The following is a 17493-nucleotide window of genomic DNA, read 5'->3' as shown; positions in this document are numbered from 1 at the left end:
ACGTCCTTCCCTTGAAGATTTTAAAATCTAAATTATGCAAAGATGACTTAGAATATGAATAAAACAGACAAAGAGAGGGATGCAGAAAAGAAGATTAATACAAACTGTGAATATATTATAGACAAAATCTTATTTTTATATTTCACTGCACAGAGCAATTTAATGTTAGACAGAAGAGACAACTCGTGAGTGGAAAATCACAAAGGTAACCAAGCAGAAAGGAGTGGCTGGTAACCAAGAAAAAGGAGTCTTATATAGCATCAGTTCAATAGGAAGCAGCACAAATGCTTACAGGAAAAGATATATTCTAAAGACAGAAGTTCTATCAGAGCAACAAAAAAGCAAGTCAGATTGAAACATTCAAACAAAAAATTAAAAGGAGTTAAAGGACTCAATTTCTGATTCTTTCAGTAAGACATTAATGGTAAGAAACGCGTTTTTCCTGCTATGAAAAACTGTGGTTGGACAACTGATTTTTTTCATAGGTCTTACCACAAACCTATTCTCTCCGAAACGAGCAAATGATGCCACAAGGCTGAAAAGACCCTTCCTTGCTTCGGTGATCCCGTGCTGGGGCAGCACCTGCACTCGGATTGCTAGAGGCTGATTCAGGTTTCTGCAGAAACTCTTACGATCCCCCCCAGGCACCTGACTGCAGCCGGCCGCCTCCAGAACAACACTGGGCAAGAGAAACCTTCACCCGGGCTCTACACAGCTGTCCTTAAGCCCAGCCTGGGAAAGAAAAATGGAAGCAGCCACCCAGTATAATCAATGAAAGGAGATTTTTGAACAGGAATATTTGCTGTGGCTTCTTCGCTCCTCAGGAAAATAGAGAAGACATGAGGATTTACTTCTCTAGCATGACATCTATGAGGTGAAGATTACTCCAAAATTATCAGTCACTACTGATGCCAGGACTCAAGCATTTATTGCAGAGGCCTTAAGAGATTTCTTGATTCCTGGTGAAGTGAATTGGAGAAGCTCTGTCTGGTTTAGCATGGTTCACCATCACGCCTTGCCTACCAGGCTGCTGCTGCTCACAATGAGGATGAGGTCTCAGGTCTCAGCACAATCTCACAGCTCTGTTCCAACAAACTGCACTTTACTCCACTGCACAGGGGTGCCATAATATATCAGATGGACTCCTAGAGAGACCACGAGCAGCTGAATGACTCTCAGGCTGGCACTAACGCTTTCTAGTAGTATGACAGCCATTTCAGTTTCCTTACAATTCAGCATCTTTTAGGTGAAGATTTTTTTTTAATGTTTTTGCAAGTCCAACCAGCATGAGACACAAACATTTAACGTGTGGAAAAGAACTCAAGTGGGTGTGCATTGCCACATGCAGAGGAGCTACAGAGTATATTCCTGCAGAAGATGTGACCATGCAGAGCACTTGTAGAAGAGGCAGAGCAGGTGAGGGCTGCAAAAGACAACAGTAAAGTCGTTGTGTTGGTTCTTCTGTTTTGGTGCCAGTGAGATGGTTTGTCCCAGGCAACAATTGGCAAAATAAGACAAGAAAAATTCTACTTTCTCAAGAAAGGTTGAAGCCAAAAGTTTGGCATTTATTCATTTATATGCCAATATATTGGCATATATTTATTCATCCCTCCTCCTTGCCTTTCTCCTCCCTCATCTCATCATGTCTGTTCAGCCTGGAGAAGAGAAGGCTGAGGGGGGACCTGATCAGTGTCTATAAATACCTCAAGGGAGGCAGTGAGGAGGAGGGGGTGGCCTCTTTTCAGTGGTGGCCAGCTATAGGACTAGAGGAAACGTCCACAAACTGAAGTACCAGAAGTTTTGCAGGAACTTAAGGAAACATTTCTTGACAGTGAGGGTGACAGAGCCCTGGCACAGGCTGCCCAGAGAGGTTGTGGAGTCTCCTTTGGAGATCTTTAAAACCCGCTTGGATGCAGCCCTGGCCACGTGCTCTGGGTGACCCTGCGTGAGCAGGGGGGTTGGACCAGATGACCTCTGGGGTCCCTTCCAACCTTAAGGGTTCTATGATTCTATAACAAGAACCCAGAGCATCCTGTCCAAATCATGCGGGCAGTTCCCTTCTGAGGGGAACGGAGGGCCCAGTTTGCTGACCAGACCCTTCCCCCACGGAGATCTGTTGCCTCCCTGGGGCGTAGCTAAGGGACACCACAAAATGGCTCCCAGGTCTTGTACGGCCCCCTGAGCATTACCCGCTATTGCTCTTCCAGGCTGGCAGCAATGAAGTTGCCAAGTGAAGCCTAGGGTCCATCAAAAGGGACTTCAGGACATTGTGGAGACTGGCTGAGGAAGCAGGAGTTCAGGAGTTCAGGGAATTGGTGTTCTTGCCTTTCCCCTCAGTCAAGGAAGGACGCCGAGAGGAGGAAAACCCACCTCCTCAGTGAACTGCTAAGAAGCGGGTGGCAGTGGTCCAATTTTGTGTTTTTTGACCATGAGGCAAATTTTACAGCACCGGACCTCCAGGGGAGAGACCGCGCTCGCCTGTCTTTCGGGAGGGAAAGAATCCTTGCCCAGGAGCTGATGGTATCATCGAGAGGACTTCACACTAGGCATGAAGGGGAAGGGGTGTAGAACCAGGATCACTAGAGATGAGCCTGGGGCTGCGCGCCAGGGTTGGGGAGGCTCAGTACCAGCTGCAGTGCATCTACATCAACGCACAGAGCGTGGGCAACAAGCAGGGGGAGGCAGAGGCCACGGCGCAGCAGGCCTGCGTTGTAACAGGCACCGTGTTGAAGAGCTTACAGCTGGACTCCATGACCTTCAAGGTCTTTTCCATAGTGATTCCGTGCATCCCCATGAAGGGCCCTGGACCCATCTGTCTCATCTTTCAGCTTTCTAAACCTGACAGGTGCTAGGCAAGGTGAGCCAGGGGCATTCCCATAGCTCTGCTTTCACAACCATGGAGAAAGCCATCAACGGAAAGTGCTAAAATCATTTTGAATTCAACTTGGTACACAAAGGTCAGGGGAAAAGAAACCAACCAAATAAAAAAATCCCAAACAAATCACACACCTGTACTCAAGCGCTATCTAGTAATCTAATCAACAACTGATAAACAAGTTTTTCTGATATATCATAAAGCATGTGATTATAAGTTGGTTGCTGTTCAGGTCCAAAGGAGTAACTGGTTCATGTGAGGTGTTAGAAAAGATTACAATAAAGGCGATTAAGCCTCCACTTAGAAGATCAACTACCTTTTAACAAAGAAATTTACCATTTCAAATCATATGGAAGCTTGGTTATTCCTACTTTCCTCTAAGACATCCTCCTCCAAATTTGAACTGTGAACAATTTTTCCCCTATAAATTCATAAATACTTAAACACACAAAAATATGAAGAATTCTAAACACAGAAGACCTTTGCACTTTGAAACGCTTTACTTTCTTCTGTATTTACACGTACCTAACATATTGAACTCAAATACCACAGTGGACAGATTTCTAGTGCACTTTAATGACTATGTACTTGCCCCTATCCCTGGCTATAATCAAACACATCCTGTCACTCGTGTCTCTTCTTAAATATGCTTGGCATTTCAGGGCATTGAACATCAAAAAGTTGGCAAGTCTGAGTATAGAACAAAGTTCAACAGGTCTTGCACAATAACAAATATGCAAACAATTAATTTCCAGGGAAGCTGGACAAAATGGATTTTTCTCCTACCAGTGACTCCTAGATCATAGTGCATTCATTTCTCCCTCTAAATATATATTTATTAGCATCTCGTGAAGGTGGAATATTATGCCAAGAAGTTTATAGCTGCAAAATATAAAAAGAGGTATAATAAATTCTTACAAGCAAATGTGTTTTCAGTATATTTTTGGTGTGCTACATACTCTTACGTAGTCTTAATTACACAGAAAAACTTTTTTATAGGCAGTCCAAACCTCAAAGTTACAAAATCCAGAAACTAGGCAGAGTTGGTGGCACTACTGAAGGGAGAACCATAATGAAGAATTAAGGCAAAGAGTTTAGACACTTGATTATTGTCATTATTTAAACTGTTTGCATTAAATAGTAATAGAAAGTGGTTATTTTCTCTTTTGAATGATAAAAGTAATGTATGGCAAATGCAGATAAAAGAGAAGGCAACTTGGTTATCCGATAACGGACAACTCTCAAAGTCCAGAACAATGCAGGCACCTAACAAAGTCCCAAAATATTAACCACATTAGGTTCTGATTAATCCTGAGTAGTCTTCTGCATAGGATTAAAGAACCTGTCTCCCAAACCTCTGCAAATAGCATGTCTTTCAGCTTGCGACCTGCTTTTGTGCAGGACCTCTTCATAAACTGTGATTTTTCTCCTTTCAAATACTCTTCTGTGGTGTTATTCAGCTGATAAGTTTTGCTAATTTTTATATATATATATATATATATACACACATATATAAACTATGTATACATGATATACCTCTATACACACACAGAAATCCGCACGTCACAGTCCTGAATTGAGCCTTCCATTCACCTGAACTATGCAGTATGTCATTTGGAAAAAGGGGGTCTTTTCCTTTTTGCACACTAATGAATTATCAGAACAAGAACATCCCATATCAGTCCTAAAGGAGAATCAATAGATGATTTAGTAAATTTATTTTGAAATACATCTAACATATGAAACCAAATGAAAAATAAATCTGAGCTTTTACATTCTGCCACTGCACAGATCCTTGCTGGATGCTTAACTCCAAGATCATCCTGAACTGCACAAGTGCAGAGCAGAAACAACTGGGAAAAGGATGGGCCTTTCCACAACAGGTAGGAAAGCAAGGCGAAACAGAAAGGACCAAGTGGCAAGTCTAAAACACCGTTTTGCATGTGTTGCATTGCATTTGAGAAGCATTTCTATTAAAAAGAAAGAAGAAGTTTTAAACACGCAGTTCAAACGCCTGTCTAATTATGTCTGGGATAAAAGGTCACCCCAATCTTTGGCTTTATGGTACAAAGGCTAGAGAAAGAAGAGCAAGGCATTTAGAAGGTGCAGCTCTTGCTTTAGCATATTGATTTACAGTAGAGTAGGAGACCCCTTAGGTATTTAAGAAAGTCTCGTACGATGACAGTCTGTGCACTTCTCTCAATGTGCATTACAGCCCTTTCCCTGCCATAACACTAGGTTGTAACAGTCACCAACGTAGGAGTGTATGGCACATTATTACTTGAATTAAACTTAGTCTAGTAATTAGTTATATATCAATATTGCATGTCCTTCTAATATGAACAAACTACATTTTCTTACACAATGGTAAAGCAAAAAAGCCATTACCAAGTAGAAATGTTTAATATATTCACAGCACATTCAGAAAAAAGCATTGTCATTCACAGGTTAAGAAGATGCAGTGCTTTACATTCACTCTCTTCTCTCCAGCAAAGCAGCAAGAATTGGAAAGCATGAGGAAAAGACATCTGACAACTGACAATTTCCTCCTAGATTTGTTTCATGACACCCAGACTTAGTGGGTCTGGCTCTGGCAACATTCAAATATGTTTATTTATATACCTATTTACGTGGAAAACTACTGAAGACCACACTATCTAAAAGAAGTGTCATACAAGATGTAGGCAAAATATACATTGTCTGACGACACAAGGTTAAGAGAAACCATAATATAAAAGGCCACAGTATCATGCAGAAACACTACAATTTTGTGGCCTGGAATAACAACCATCAGTCTGAATTTAATAACTCATGTAAGAGCCGAGAAAGATTTTTTTTTTTTTTTTTTAACTATCTATGACCTACAGGATAAAGACCTGTGCATACTTGTTCACCACAAGGCAATTCAACTCAATGTTTCTAGGCAATGAAGGCAAACCTAAATTTTACTGTTTTAAGGATGAGAAGTGAGAACCAGCCCTGTGCAGGTTAATCACTTTGGTTAATCAATGCTAGTCATTAGTGTGGTTAATCCTTGCTGCCTCAAATTGTCTTCAGCAGTAGCTAAACTCTATACACATCTTGATCTCTCCTAAAGTGCAGCCTGGCTCTCCTTGGTAAAGAAGGGCAGAGAAAACAGTACAGCTGTGCCTGTTTGTTGCCCCTGTCCCAGTAAAGCACTTGCCTGCTTTGCTCATAACACAAACCAGAACCAAAATCAGTGCATCAGAGTTATGAAAAAGATGAACAATCTTACTGCGTATCTACTAAAAATTTTTTGCACAGACCTCTATCTGCTAGAAATTTATGAATGTTAGACTAAAAATCTCATCTAGAGTGCTGGGTACACTTCCGGTCACTCATGTTAATCTTTCCTAAATTTACTGACACAAAGTTGGATGAGGGCAACTAGAACAATGGAAAACTGAAAGAACTTAGCTTGATTAACCACTCAAAAGGCCAAAAAGGAAACAAAATTCTTCCCTGCAAATAAATCACAATACAAATACAAGAGAGAGTAAGAAGAAATAATTCAGCTAAGAAAACTGAGGCTGGCAAAAGAACAAGTTCTGAGTAAGTTGAGTGAACGACTGAAATAGAGCTCCTCATCACTGGTGGTGGTAAGTCCTGGAAGAGCTTCTTCGTAGGTGCTGTGAGACGCAGACCAAGCAGCACTGAGAAACCAGCTCACTGATCAAATGCATGGGAAATGGCTCCCTATTTAACCTATTTATGGAATCATCAAGTCAGGATCATTACATTCATGTAGGAAACAATAACTCAATAACTCTTACATTGTATTTTTTTTTTTTTCTCTTCTTGACTGGTCAGTGACCAAATCTTCCATATTGTTAAGTCCTGTATTATAAGGCTGACTTGGGAAAGAACGGGGACAAAATGCTAAAACTTAATTTTATCTAGTTTTATCATTTCATCCCCCTTTTTGAGAAGATTTTTTAATACAACAGTATTTCGATCTGGTCGCCACTGCACGTGCTCCCATTCCCTCAATTGATCCTCTTTTTGGCACGCAGAATGACGCCCCAGACTGAGCCCATTAGCCCTAGGACTCACTAGCAGGACCTGGTTCAAGGCAAACTTCCAAGGAGCACCAAGGAACTTCATGAATAGCAGCTTCTCCACTGGGGACCACATAAAGGAAAAAGCATAGGGAAAAGAGAGGTGTTCTTCCTTATCACAGCTATTTTAGCTAAATGGATTTTCCTGTTGTGATTATTTTGCAATGAAAAAACACCTCTCAGGAGCCTGAAATAAATGCAATCTACATAGACTTTTTCCATCCTCACTGTTATCTCTTCCTATCAGCTATGGTCCATGTAATATAATAAAACAGGTGTTTACCTCAGGAGACCAGAAGAAAGCAGAAACATAGCTTTCAATTCATATTACAAATGCTGAACAGAAAGTAACAGTGTTTTAGCCCATGTTTCCCCGTGCGCAACTTGAAAAATGGTTCTGTTTATTTTATCTTATCACATTAGCCTGCTATTACTTTTTGCTCATAACCATTCAGACATGTTTGGCATTTAACATATGCTATGTTGAAAAAGATTCTAATCTATTAAATAAGTTTTAGGCTTATCTGACAAGGCATTTTTCTTTCATACTGCTATCTGCAGATGGTGCACTGAAGGATAAAAAAAGGCTGCATCCCTCCTTTCTCTACGAGCAGCTCTTACTTCACTATCTTAGCAGTTACAAGCTAGAATATCAGAGATCTGGGATAAAGTATTTGGGCTCCAAATTGCCCATTTTCTTTTAAAGCTCTTAGATAATTTCTTTTTAGAGTTATGACAGAAGTCTATTGAGGTATCAGAAACTGAGCTGTAAATTACGGCTTTAATAACAACTTTAAAAGAGCAAGGGTTTTCCTTTAAGAATGAAGCAGAAGAGAAAAAGGGAAGGGCAAAAACCCTGGGGATACGGTGACCATCTCAGGCAGCAGGCGGCCCCACCACTTGCAGCAACTAGGCCCCTCAAAATCCCCTCTCGGCAGCCCCTGCTGCTCCAGCAACAGCCAGTGCCAGCAGGCAGCTGTGTGCCCAGAGACGGCCAACATAAACCCAGCAGAGGACAACTAGGCGGCTCTTTGTAGGAGATACGGGGAGCCAGACAGATGTACTCCTTAATAAACTTCCTCTGTGAACAGAGCGCTGCAGGGAGCCCTAGCCTTTATGTTTTTATTTGCATAATGGCCACCATACGTTCTCATTTTCCAAAAGGAAATGGACTTTCCCTGCCTGCAGCCCTCACAGTCTGCATCCATCACCCCATGAGCCATGTGGTCCAGCCTCCTTAAAAACATTTCCCTTCAAAAGACAAATGTCTTGTCAGGAGCTCAGGAGAACTCTGCAGTAGGGCAGACCAACTTGTTAGGGCTTAGCTAGGGACCTACTACTGAGGCAGGAATAAGTCTAGTGAGATTCTCCAGGAACTGGACATGAAAACATCAAAAAAACCCCTACCTAACTCCTGCCTAATAATCTAATACCTTGTTTAACTGTTACAACACATAATTATTTTGGGCAAACAGTTCCTGCCACATCAGGAACACGGGTGCAGGTGCATGGGTAGCTAGCAGCAAACTCAGACCATCAGCCGCTTCCCGGAGACTCTGAACTTGGCACAAGGGCAAGGCAGCAGATTCACTTTTTATTCACATCATGCATCTCTGTGCCCTCCAAGAAACAAGAATGCTCCCATGTAACTCAGTCCTGCATGTGCCCACGTGATGACACAGGCCCATTACTCCTTCCCATCCACACCTGAGCTTCCCTACACCATTCAGGGCACTGGGCAAAGCCATCCATGAGCTGCAGTAAAGAAACAGTTCGTGACATAAGTTTTTTCCCTCCCAAAAGTAGGCAGATCTGCAATGAAAGCAGTGACTATTTCAACATGGGTCAATGCTGGATAACAGAACATATTTTAACCTCACTATCAAATGCAAACTTATTTTATGATTTTTTTTTCCCTCAAAAGTGACTGCCAAATACATTTTCCATTTTGTTGTTTCTAACCTGCTACCTTAAGTTTTAGTAATAGTGAGCCCTCACAAGTACAATTAATTCACGTTAAGCACAGTTGTCCTTGCCAGACAAGGTACTTCAAGATACAGGGATCACACACAGCTCTGCTTAATGTTCAATCAGCAAACACAAACCAGAAAAAATTAAGCAGAATAGGCCACTTAAGTACAGTGAGGTATGAGTCTTGACAACATACTCTGAATGCAGATTTAAAGAAAAATAAGATTCTTTTTCCTCTTATGCAAAGTGCAAGTAATTAATCAGAGACACTTTCCATCCTGATGGAACTAAGGGTAGATGTACTAAAATTCACACTAACGCGAATCCAACCTCCTACAAAACCTTCCAGAATATTCATAAGGTAGGTCTGCACCTCTCCTTTGATTTCAGGATCTCTTTTTTCCAGACTGATGCCACATGATGAAGTTTGCATGCATGTCCTCCAAAGGAATGAAGAACATCATTCTTCTGAAACTAAAAGACATTCCTCTGGAAAAAAAAAAAAAAAAAAAAAGATATAGTTACTTGATGAGTCTTGCCCTTAAATGGAGAGAAAATGTATTAGCTGTGAGGAAATAAATTCACGACATTTCTATTCATGCTCCACTGAAACTTTTGAACAGAACAGGATCGACACAGAATCATGCTGAGAGCCACTACCATCATACAGCTGTAGAGCGCAACAGCGTTGTCCAGTGGAAGCATCCATCAAAGTATCTTTAATGATCACCTAAATACCTCTATGGAGCAAAGAAACCCTAGGAAGGTTTCTTGCCTGACACAGTCACATCAATACCTGCATCATTCAAAAACTAAAAGGAGATGAGTTCTGACAGGCAGAAGGGAGAAATGCTCCGTAATGAAAGTTTTTGCTCTACAGGTACCTGAGATTCCTTGTTTGTTTTTTTGCTTAGTGACCTGCGCGGTGGGACAGAGTATTCTTAAAGTGTTCTTAAAACACACTGGACAGAAAAATGCAAGCACATAGCATGCAAATGCAAAAATACTAGCCTTCTCTTTGAAGCACAGGCTTCCAATGCCTGTTTTGCACAGACATTCATAGTTAAGTCTTGTGAGTGCTGAAGTCAGTTTCCAGATGAAGACCTACAATGAAGACTTGGAAGACCATCTCAATTTGGTCTTTGGGTCTTAAATCACTTCGCAGAATTGTAATCAGGAAAGCAATGTGATCTTCCCATAAAATGATGAAAATTTTCTTAATTTAGCAGTTTTAACTTAAGTATTTTTGCCCAGGAAAATATTAGATTCTGAACAACCCACTTGATTCATCTGTTCAACTGTGACAAAGGGAATAAAGAAATTAGGATGATCACTACATTTTTTTTTCCCTTTTTACTGAAGATTATATTTGTGAAGTTAATGTCATACGCTGTTCAACATCATTATCCTATCCAGACCTCAGACCTCAACCAAGATTACATAACTGAAACAGTGCCTCTGGTACCATCTCTAATCCACTATATCACCAAAATTTAACATAAATAGACAACAAGTACATTAATTTGTGTGCTAAAAATACAGAATTTGTTTCTATATATATATATAGAAATGATTTGGAGGCTGCTCTTCTCTTTGAGGAAGGAGGAACTTTTCTGAGCAATACCCCTGAAACCGTGATTGACAGAGTCACAAGCCCAGTAAGTAGCCAGAGTTTGAAATACTTAAATCTGAATATAGTTCAAAGATTTGGGGCAGGGTAAGCACTTTTAAAGTTTTCTTGCAGAAATGCCTGCTTTCTTTTTGTTGTTTTTGATTTATTAATATACACAAATACTCACAATTGCCATTCATTACTCTGGTACGAACATAACTTACCAGGCAGGCACTAACCATGGAAGAGAGCTGCAACATGAAGAAATCTTCTCCGTTATGAACGGACCCTGACACCTACCCAAACGTACAAACCTACCCACGACAATCTACCCAAACTAATAATACACTTTTACTAGTCCCTCAGGTGCAAAATAATGAAAACATCTTCTGATTTCTTTCTCGCTTTCTTTCTGACTTTATTCTATACTTCCTGTTTTAGCTGGGTTTCTTCCAGAGAAAAATGAGAAGAAAACAATTCCAGGATTGTCAGGCACGTAACATGACCTTCCCTTTATTTCTTTTCAATAGTTCAAACACGCACCCACACGCACTAGGGAACTGGGCCAACTTAGCTCTCTTAAATCAGCATAAGTGAACTACATTGATTTAGCTTAATTTCCTAACAAGCTAAATTAAAGCACTCTAATTCAGCAGAATCAGGGTTGTACCAATTTAACAAAGTCAATTTAGAAAGAGATTTAGTAAAATAAATGCAATTTGTATATGTATGCAGAAAAAGCACATAGAAACAAGTGTGCTTACAGCATTAGGAAATGACATCAGCTATTTCCTTTCAAACACGGCACACAACACTTATTCTAGAAGTTCGAAACTTCAAAAAGGAGTATCTAGGAATTAATATGATTCTTTCCTCCTCCCATGTGAAGAATTAAAAGCATGCGGCTGTCAAATACTCCTCCCAAGATTCCAATACTACATGTCAAATATTAGGCTTTGTATGAATGAATACAGGAAAAAATAAGTGTAAATAATGAAATAACAAAAAGAACATGAAATCAGAGGCATTAAAAACTACATAAATCGGCTTCTGCAATTTGAGGGATTTTCTTTTCTTTTTTTTTTCTTTTAAATCTTAGAAGAAACCCAGGTTTGTTCTTACATATCCTAGTCACAACTGTGGTACTGATTAATGTACTTCTTTTCTTTCTCTCCTTATTTTCCATATATACAATCCTAAAAAGTAAAAAAAAAAACCAAAGAAACCAATCATAAAGAATCATAGAAACCACCTATATAACCAAAGATAAGAAAATAGTGCGTCTGATAACTGTATTCCTGCTAGTTAAATGCAGTCATTGATAAGCATTTATGCAAAGCATGATTAATAGGTACAGTGTCTGAGCTCAAGCTCTTAAGGCAGACTTAATCTTAGTCCTACACAAAAGTCTCCTACTCAATTTTAAGGAAGTTTTGTTGCATCTTAAGTATTTGTTAAAATTGCTTAAAAACCTACAAGTGTCTTTTTATTGTTTTCCACGGGTCACCCTTGAAGGGTTACGTGTTACTTTAATACTGGCAAGATCCACTCTAATTTCACTAAAGAGAAAATTCAGACGTGCATTTCTATTATTCTAAGACAGTGACTACTCATTACTTAATTTCTTCGAACATATAAAGTCAGAAATCCTCTGTAATTCTAGACCTTTCTGCTCCATAAAAATCCAAAGAAACCTCTTCCCACAGGAAAATGAACTACATGAATTCTGCTACTCCCCAGCTCAGCTGACAAGAAAGCAAATTTCAGTGTGATTCTACTCCAAATGCCCATTATATACTTTCTTTCAGAATTTTCTATTTTGGCAACAGAAATGATTGTCCAAAGCATTTTTCTCTGCAAGCTCTACAACTGTCATGAACTGTAACATGTATTGTCATGAACAGTAACAGTAACAGGTACATGTGCTAGATGATAGGCCTTCTGTTGCTCTAAGAGACAGTATTACCAGCACAATTATTATGAATCTGTGAAACAAACATAATCTTTCTTCTAGTTTTTAGCAAGTAATTTGACTTGAGAATATCTATTAAAATTAAATTTAAAATTAAATTAAAATTAATTAAAAATTAAACTACCAAAGTGACTTCTGTTCTTCAATAAAGAAGAACAGATTGCACCCTGAGCAAGTTTGCAGACGACACCAAGCTGGGTGGAGTGGCCAACACTCCGGAGGGCTGTGCTGCCATCCAGAGGGACCTGGACAAGCTGGAGAGTTGGGCAGGGAGGAACCTCGTGAGGTTCAACAAGGACAAGTGCAGGGTCCTGCACCTGGGGACGAATAACCCCAGGCATCAGTACAGATTAGGGCTCGACCTGCTGGAGAGCAGCTCCACGGAGAGGGACCTGGGAGTCCTGGTTGACACCAAGTTAACCATGAGTGAGCAGTGTGCCCTCATGGCCAAGAAGGCCAATGGGATCCTGGCCTGCATCAGGAGGAGTGTTGCCAGCAGGTCAAGGGAGGGGATCCTGCCCCTCTGGAGTACTCACGCTCTGGTGAGGCCGCACTTGGAGTACCGTGTGCAGTTCTGGGCTCCCTGGTATAAGAGGGACGTGGAGCTTCTAGAGAGGGTCCAGTGAAGAGCAACTAAGATGATTAAGGGAATGGAAAATCACTCGTATGAGGAGAGATTCGTATGTGTGAGCTGGGCCTGTTTTCTCTGGAAAAGGGAAGGCTGAGAGGGGATCTGATTAACATATATAAGCTCATGAAGGGAGAATGCAGGGAAGAAGGGGACAAGCTGTTTTTATTGCCGGCCAGTGATAGGACAAGGGATAATGAGCACAACCTGAAACACAGGCAGTTCCATGTCCAGGTGAGGAGGAACTTCTTCCCTGTGAGGGTGTTCTGGATGGGTTCAGGGCTCGGCAGTTGAAAGCACACACACTGAGAGCAAAATCCACCCCTTAGTTTATTTAGGACAATTCACACTAACATCACACTAAAGCAAGATGACTACTTAGCAACTACATGCGGAACGAGGCGCCTACGTAGCAATTACTTACGAGAGGATACTTGCCAGCAGGACAGCGAGACCGATCATTCCCCCGCCGTGGACCAGAGGTGGCTGACAGGCTCCAAGCTTGCGGGCGTCCCCATGGAGACAACGTTGGTCTCGGCTGGAAGTCTCTCTCCTCCTCTGATCCACGATTATTTTTTATATCTGGCGCATCCCGCCATGTAGGGCCACCACATGTCAGGAGGTGTACCAGAGGGCGGGCAAAGCTCCACCTTTTTCGTTATCCAATATTCCCGGGTGTGCGCATGCGCGCCCACCAGTGGGGGTCTCTGGTCTCGTTATGAGGGTCCCGCCTTCCTCATCTTCCTCTCCCTCGCCTCAGGTTTGACCTCCAAACTGGCTTAGAGGTCAGCTGTGTTTTGGTTGGCCCCATGCCTCCTGGCATGGCTGCCTCCAAATTCCTCAGTTGCTCCTCACCACCAGATAAGGCCCCTGTTTTCGCAGCTGCAGAGCCGCCTTCAAACTCCCTACAACCAGATAACGGGTTAGTTCTCAGCTTCACAGTAGTCTCAAGGCCTCTACAGATCATAAACAGGCTGTGAATCTTTCCTCCTCTTATACAGAGGGTGCCAGAGCCCTGGCACAGGCTGCCCAGGGAGGTTATGGAGTCTCCTTCTCTGGAGATCTTCCAAACCCACCTGGATGCCGCCCTGTGCCCCGTGCTCTGGGTGTCCCTGCTGGAGTGGGAAGGTTGCACTAGATGATCTCTAGAGGTCCCTTCCAACTTTGAATATTCTGTGAATATAAAAATGGTGACTTTAGCTTAAAAACTATTAAAAACTATAAACCTAGTTTAACTAAACAAACAACACCATGGCTTTTCAGACCATATATTTTTTTAAAACAGATGTAATGCATTGCTTTGATATTGTTTCACACCCAGAGGTTCTAGACTCTGAAGCACACGTATAATACCAAGCACTGCTATATATTCTGTATAGTACAGAATATTTTCTGTACTATATCGGACTTTATTTTACTTCAGAAAGTCAATTTTAAGCAATACATTGCTAGTGCCAGAAGACCGGCTTTGTATTGGTGATGTTTTTAATCAATTTCCACTTACACTGCTGGACAAACATATTTGAGCAGGCACTTATTAATCAATCTACAGATTGTCCACCTCTCAAGACATTTTCAGAAGTTTAGAGGAAAGACTTAAATAAAGTTGTTTAAATTCTTAACATTTAAAAATATCTACGTTCCCATGTTAACATCCATCTCCAAGTTATTCAGCTTCCTATCAAGACAAAGGATAACATTTTTCATCACAGAAAATCAAAACTGCATGACAGACCACATGCCCCAGATAGCTGTGAGATTTTTGTGAAATTACTGACTTGCTGAGTACTAAAAACACACGTAAGCATTTTGCTGGACTGGGATATGCAGCCAATCACACTAATCGCATTAAACTTGCATAAAGCCTCTAAAAGGGTTGGATTTATCATGACACTTCTGTGATTAAGAGTCTTAAAACGAAAGAAGAAATAACTCGGATGTGCTCTATATTCTGCCAAAATATTTCAGAGAAAGTATTCCCTTATAGTATTTATACAATGGTCTCTGAGTGTATTGTGAACTCTAGAGTTTTCATGTTCTCCTATGCTTAAAATATAAAATAATAAAAAAAACAAGTCTGTTTTCTAAAGTAAGACCCTTCAATTGAATATGCCTTGACATATAATTGACTTGCTACAACCAGACACTTCACTTTATGTTGCCATACACAATCCTGCTCCAAAGTACTCCCTGTTTGCTCTAATATTAACTCAATAAATGGGTTATCTGTATTGCAAAGGTGCCCCTGCACAGATGGAACCTTCTCCTGAGAGGAGGGAGACTTTTCCACAGCAATGATGTTATGCTTGAGGTTTTCTCTTGGAAAGTTAAAAACAAAAATCTTAAAATTTATGTTTATTGTACCATAACTGTGCTTTTACAACTCTGCAATTTCTTGTATGTGCTCAAATATCAGTGGATGAAAGGACATCAAATAAAGCTCAAATGCATTTTTTAATGCTTTCTGCTGCCCAACATGAATTGTTTAAAAGTCTTTGAAGATATTGTCTTTTTCTTCCTGTTTTTTTTCCTCTCTCTCTCTCTCCCCTGCTTTTTTTTCTTTTTAATGAAAACAACATTTTCCCTTCTTGAAAAATACAACTATGATTTGGAAAAAATTCTTTGTACGTCACATGTTTTGCTCAGCTTTAGCCATGTGCAAAGCAAAGTAACAAGATACATTGACAGCATCTTCCAGGTCACCCTGACCCTGTGCTCTGACACTCAGAAGCTGCACACCCTCCCACACCATACAGCAGAATGCAGAAATGCCAAGGAAAATTTGGCAGCTCTTTATATAAACTGCTAATTATACACACGATTATTTGATTTCTGTGCCCAAACACAGGGTCTTGCAGGCACGGAACCATTTTTTTCAAGCATAATAGTTTTATCACCAGCTGAAATAATGTCTGTTTCCTTAGTATGTTCTTTTCATTCACACAGAGCATGCCACTTAAAAAATGAGGTGGCCCAGTGAAGGAAAGCATTTATCATAAAATCAGTACATACGCTTTTCCATTCAGCATTTACTCAATAGTTTATTTTGAAAGAGTATGCAGGAACTTAAGAGCTTTTTAAAAGTCTTTATAAAATAACTTGCTTTCAGCATAAAAGTACTTTCTATTTCTATCTCAAAGAATATTATTTCTCTCATCTATAAAAAGAATTTTACAGATGAAAAATATTCTGTAGGAAGCAATCAGGTCAAGTTGTGACTTTGTGTTATGCTACATCAGTCCTTCCTTGGTGACCCTTACCAAGGTTTGCCAAATACAAGCCTTTATTAAAAGAATAGTAATTACCTTAGTTAGCTCTCTCACGGAAGGAGCTATAACACGCTCTGGATATGACCTCATACCATCTTGTTTTTGTCAGTTTACAAAGGGCACCCTGACAGGAGATACAAACTTGCCCCATCTCAGCAGATCGCCAGCTAACCTGGCAGCAGCTACTACCACCACAGTCATGTTGGGAAACACTGGCCACCAGCCCCCCTTCAGCTTTTCCTCTTATTTAAGAGCACAGTACAGAAATAACCATTTTTTTTTTTTCTTAGGAACAAATGCACCACTCCAAGCAACAGGAGCGGGTGGTCTGGTTCTGCAGAATTCCTCAGGAGACCATTCAGCTGCGTACAGGAGCTAAAAGACTACACACAGCTCAAGGGTTTGGCTTGGTATTTTTAATGGAAGCTGGCAGGCAAGTTTGAGAAACGGGAGTTTTTAGTATCTCTCCTGCATTGTTTCACTGCAGCAAATAAACAGCTCAAAAAATAACCGTATTAAAAGATGATGGTTTTAGTCAGAAGGCAGTAATGCAACAACATGAAAAAATAAAAGCTTGCCTTGCAAAATATCTCAAGGCTGACTATCACCTTATTCGCTATATTGCCTTTGATGCTAATATTTGATACTATTCTTAAGTATCAAAAAGAGGTTATTGCAAAGGGATCTTCAGGTATGGAAAAATATCTTTTGCCAAAATTCTATTGGTAAATCAAAGCAAGACGTAGCCAAGAGAACAACCGAAGGATAAAAGAATATGTCTTTAAGTATTTAAGGAGTCTAATCTATTCACTACGTCAGAGGCTAAAGGGTAATTTGCAAACGAGTGGGAAACATCCTCAAGGAACCCTGAGTCTTACAGCAGAGAATTAATACAGCAGAGTCATAATAAGACCCAACAGTTGAAAGGGAAAACTAGACAAGCCCCTTTAAACAAAAGAAAAAACAAACAAAAAACAACAACAACAACAACAACAACAAAAGCAGACAATTTTGATACTAAAAAATATGACAAGTACTCGAACCTCAGCTAATAGTTCCCACTCAGGAGGAGGACATATTCAAGCTC

General features: G+C 40.5%; 1 long non-coding RNA gene across 1 annotated transcript in view; it reads right to left on the bottom strand.

The window, feature by feature from the left end:
• Positions 1-17493, bottom strand: part of LOC112947177 — a 36249-nt gene that overhangs the window by 1557 nt on the left and 17199 nt on the right. Inside the window, exon 2 of the long non-coding RNA XR_003249358.1 lies at positions 9299-9414. This is a non-coding gene — a long non-coding RNA (uncharacterized LOC112947177). The remainder of the gene's footprint in view (positions 1-9298; positions 9415-17493) is intronic.

Source organism: Nothoprocta perdicaria, unplaced genomic scaffold (genome assembly GCF_003342845.1).
Source record: "Nothoprocta perdicaria isolate Ctin4 unplaced genomic scaffold, notPer1 scaffold_222, whole genome shotgun sequence".
In the NCBI taxonomy this organism is placed as follows: Eukaryota; Metazoa; Chordata; class Aves; order Tinamiformes; family Tinamidae; genus Nothoprocta; species Nothoprocta perdicaria.
This window is presented reverse-complemented; position numbering and strand designations above follow the sequence as displayed.